The sequence below is a fragment of the Diadema antillarum genome, unplaced genomic scaffold (assembly GCF_040938485.1).
Source record: "Diadema antillarum isolate AM-2024a unplaced genomic scaffold, OU_Dant_1.0 seq00000442_RagTag, whole genome shotgun sequence".
Classification (NCBI taxonomy): Eukaryota; Metazoa; Echinodermata; class Echinoidea; order Diadematoida; family Diadematidae; genus Diadema; species Diadema antillarum.
Window position 1 is genome coordinate 1,963,690 of NW_027271417.1, and position 5,177 is coordinate 1,968,866.

Consider the following 5,177-nt stretch of genomic DNA (forward strand, 5'->3'; position numbering starts at 1 on the left):
CAGAACATTTAACTTCAGTTCAAAGAGATTTGCTGAATGCTAACAATGTCACCATGAAATAAAATGTGTGTGTGGCTTAAATTATCTTTATGTATCTGTTCAAACACAAAAACTTTCAGCAGGCCAAAACAAGGGAGATGGCCATCCCGCCATTAAGGCGGAAAATATCAGTTCCTATTGAGGCTATGACAACTCCATCCAGGACTTCACTTAATCCTTTGTCTACCTTGAGGACATCTGTGGAAGACGCAACTCACCAAGGTGTGTTGTTTACTGTCAGTAGTTCTCCAGCTAACATTTATTATAACATACGTAGTTAATTGAAGTTCATTATATCAACTGTTTATGTACGTAGAACAACTGCTGGTTGTCATTGTTACTATTTACACATTGTTTATGAGACAGTCTTTATGTTTATTCCTTTTATTAAAGGTAAAACATAGTTCCTATATGACAGCAGAAACTGTCAATTTTTACTCTAAACTGGAGACGTATGCACAAGAAATGTGTGAAATAATGCTGTGACGACATGGTTTCAGGGTAATAACAAAAATGCAAAATATTAGCCAAAACGTATATGCTGACAGTATTGTAATCTGAGAACATTTCACATTGTGGTTGCTAAGTATATAAAAACATGATTACAACGAAATGCTTATTACAACGAAGTAAAAATTCCAGTCAAAAGATTATCATCTATGTATGGTCTTTGTTCAGTTATAACAAAATTTCGAAATAATTAAAGAAAACTGCTGGTCCCAGTGACCTTGTTACAACAGGAGGGCACTGTAATCAACAAATGGGGCCATTGCAGTAGCATTTGATCTTCCAAGCTGTGAATCACGCAGCTTCTGGGGGTATATGATTGCAAGGCCATGATTGATAATGTCATAATGTTCTACCTACCTGCTACTCGTATTCTGTTCAGAACGGGAAGAGCTCTTTAGGAATAAAAGCTGATTACAGCAAATTTTATTGTTTTACAGTCTTGATCTCCAAATTCTCCACAACAACTCATTCTCTTGGCAAATTGTGTCAGCCAGACAAGTTTCTAGGTAGCCCTTTTGATGTGTAATGCAAGCAAATTCTAAATGGTGGAAGATGTATTTTGAGCCCCTCTGAGAGCTATATTGTGCCTAAGAGCTTGAAGAAATACTATGATATAGTTGAATATTTGTGAAAGAATGTGTCACATACACGTGTACGGATCAAAATATTGCGAAGTCAATATCACACCCCCCCCCCCCTCCCCCCCCCCCCCCCCCCCAAAAAAAGAAGCAAACACACCAAAAACATACCTTGGGTTTGTAGCAGATTTTATTGGTCATAGTGGTGTGATGAACCCAGTAACATGCATGTGCAGATGAAAACCAGGAGAGCACATTGGAGTTATGCAGCAGTTAGTGTAATGTGATGCAAGTTTGCATTATGAGATTCATAGGCAGATCCAGCCACTTGTGAGATGATAAAACATAATTTTTACTTTGATTCACATAAATATTCTCTTGTGCTTCAAGTGCAAGTGACTGAATTTTCCCTTCAGCTTATCCACTATTCGAGTTTGTAACTTCAGCTTAGTCATTTTTTTCCCCTGTACCGTAGGGCATGTAGGAAAGTCAAAACTTTTCTCTTCCTAGTAAGTTGATTTTCAGCCTCATGCTATTTTTATTCTATTGGAGTTTACTGAAGTCTTTACATGTTGAAAGGCTAATTACATTTTAGTAATCAACACACACCATGACTTCATTTATTGCAACTCTTCGTCAGGTTTTGTTCAACCGAAGACGCCAACAAGAGGTCAAAAATGTACGAAGAAGGTAAAGACTCCTCTCCAAATCAAAGTATCTGACAAAGTGCAGATATCTTCTGACAGTGACATAGGCAATTCCTCAAAAGCTAGAAGTACAACTCCAAGGAAGGTCTCTGTCTGTAGAGCTACTGTTAGTTGTCAATCCCCGCAGTATCAAGTGGTACAAGAAATGAAGCAGCCAAAACGGGATGATCAAGAATGCCTTGGAATCATAACACTTCCAGACAAAAGAGAAAGAAAGCAGAATGAAGAAATAGGTGAACAAAAAATTGTACGAAGTACAGAGTGTGTGACTGCAAAGGGTGAGGCAAGTTTGAAGAACGTGGAACAATATACTGAAGAGGAAACAAGGCAAGAAATGAGGAAAAAACCCAAATTGGGAAGCAGAGACAAAGCACTGGAAATGGTAGGTGAAAGTAGTACCACCCTTGTCCAGGAAACAACACATGATGTAAATGCCTCTGGAGATATTGTCACAAGACCTTGCACTCTGTCCCAGAATGACATAAATCAAGATGTCACTGATGAGCATGAGCACAAGACAAAGGGAAAGAGAAAAGGTGGGAAATCTGATCCAGCATCAAAGTCTTCTGGGAGAGTCACACGTAGTTCATCCAGCAAGAAATCTAATGATGAGACTGCTATTCCAACAACATTACAACAGTCCATGACTATGAATAGCAAGCAAAGGAAAGGAAAGAAATTCAAGCTGTACTCTGACACCACAATATTGATGGCAGAAACCATTGATCAAGAGCAGCAGCAGACAGAAATGACAGAAAAAGGAAGAAAAAATAAAGAACAGAAAAGGATGAGTCACAACCAGACAGACCAAGGACAAGCTACTCTAAGAAATGAAACAGATTTGTTGCTTACTTTGAAAGGAAAGGAAAATAAGACAAAGAAAAGTCAAAGGAAAAGGAAGAAAGGCATGAAGGAGAAGCCATCCAGTGATCCATGTCAAAATACAGGCAACGTGTCAGAAGATAACCGAGTTCCAATTAAGATGTCAAAAGAAAAACCTACTGAAGGGGTCATGCAAAGTGATGTTAAGAGATGCAAAGACAGCAAACTGACAGCTGATGACCTAATGAATGAACCCAACTCCCAGGATAAGGATGAGTCTTATCTCCCACCACAGATTGATGAGAACAGTGCAGCTCATGCCCTCGCTGTGGAAAATGCAGGTAAACTTGCATTGAGGAAAATAATCAGTAAGATTTATATTTTTCATGTTGGCACTTCTGCCTTCTATGCAGTGTAGTAACACAGAAACTGTGCTTTGGTGTAGACGTTGTGTCCTGTTCCTCTAAGGGCAGCCATTATGGGGTACTACTGGTCTTCATCATGTGTGTTTACAGTATAGTAAAGAGAAGCTTTTGATGGAAAGAGTAAGATAAACTTGTATGTATAGGCTCATAACCATTCATTGATGAGCTGGCTTATGTTGTCCAATTTGTCAGGTCATTTTAATGTTCCTTTTTACCGATCTGTAGACCAAAATGGCATTGACATTGATCATATATGGTATTGATTAGAAAGATGAGCTTATAAATATTTGCTTGGAAGTATATCTAGTTAAGAAAGTTCACACCAATTTGAAGGAAGAAAATGTAATGTTAACTTACACTCAGGATGGTTAACTAGTGTCACTTAAATGGTCTCATCTCTTCCATATTAGTATTTAATTGAAAACACTTGGAGCCTCAAACAACTTGGAATAATTTGTTGTACACTTACATGTGTTGTGACTGTTTTTTCCAAGCAAGGGGAACACGCGTAGAATTTTGTCTTCACCATACACAGTGTGAAATAAATGAGTTATTAGATGATTATTTTAGGTACTTGCTCAAGGTTCGCTTCATTAATGTTCATTTATTTTACAGGTTTCTTGATTCCCAGCTCAGTTCCTGATGAAAGATGTACAGATATCATTCCTGACTCCCAGCCAGTGACAATGACCAGAAGAAGGTAGGAACCAGCTTTTTAATTCTTTTTTTTTTTTTTTTGGGGGGGGGGGGGGGGTTTAATCGCAAAGTTTTATCCAACAACATGTACTGTTCTTCTGACAAGAATCTGTCTTTTCATGTTCGTCTCCCACCACCGCCACTTGAAAAAGTCTTTTTCATGTGTATTGACTCATTGGCAACATTTCTTGACTCGTTTTATTTATTCTACTTTTGTAGTGGAAGGTTCCCTAGCCCTCTTCTCAGTGATATAACCGAAGAGAGCACTGTTTCAAAAAGTACTTCAGGCAGAAAAAGCAGTGATCTAGCATGTGGTAAGCCGAAGTTTACATTCCATTTCTATTATAGCCCTTTGAAATGCATGCAACTGGCACTGTTTTTAATCTCGTAATGCCATGCACATTCCATTCTGTAGATATGAGTATGGTGATGAAGATGTTTATTCTGAAAAATAATAGTGATGATGAAAATGAAAATATCAACCAACAACAATGATTTTAACAGTAATTGATGCATGTGTGTTGTATGCATGGTATCAGTATATAATAGCCTCATTTTCTTTGTATGTCATTTCTGTAATTCATTCAATGTCATTTGCATTTCAGGTAGTAGACATAACTAACTATAGGATGTAACCTTGAATGTTAGTGTCTGGTCTGCAGTCAAAGTTAACAGTCAACTGTACAATCCTAAAATATGTATTGATGTGTCTCTCCCATGTCCTGCAGGAAATGTTCCAAACTTGCTTATAACCAGAAGCACAAGCAGGCCTCAGAGTGCAGATGCAGACTCTACCTCTCATCTTGATGATGGGAAAGATCCCTACTCCTTTGAAGAATCATCAAATGCCAGCAGCATTGCACTGTGTAAGCACAAACACAAAACACATCACAACAGCACACATGCTAGTGGAGACTCTAAGAAAGTGAGGAAGGCACATAGCAAGCCATTCAAAAATGCGAGTGAGAGAGAGAAAAACAAGGATTTAATCTCTTTCCCAGAGCTACACACAGAGAGTAACAGTCAGGATGACTTCACTCCACAGAGTCACAAGGTCAGTAAAGCACTGCGCTGTGAGTTTCATGTTGGGGGAAATCAAACAAGTAGACAGGGGAAGTCTTGCATTTCATCAAAAACAAGAATGACAGGAAAGCCTGACAGCAGTGATGAGCAAATTGAGAGTGAGACAAAGAAAAGCTCTTCTCGTGAAGATGCCATGGAAGAGGTTGAAAATGACCAAGATATTCTTCCTGACATTGAGGTTGCAAGAGAAGTAACCCAAGTGACTGAAGCATATCAGGATAGTGACATCAGTCAATTTGTGAAGTCTATAATGCAAAGTCTTCCAAAGCAGAAGAGTTGTGTGAGTTTGCAGAAGGAAAGCTTCCATGACAACAAAC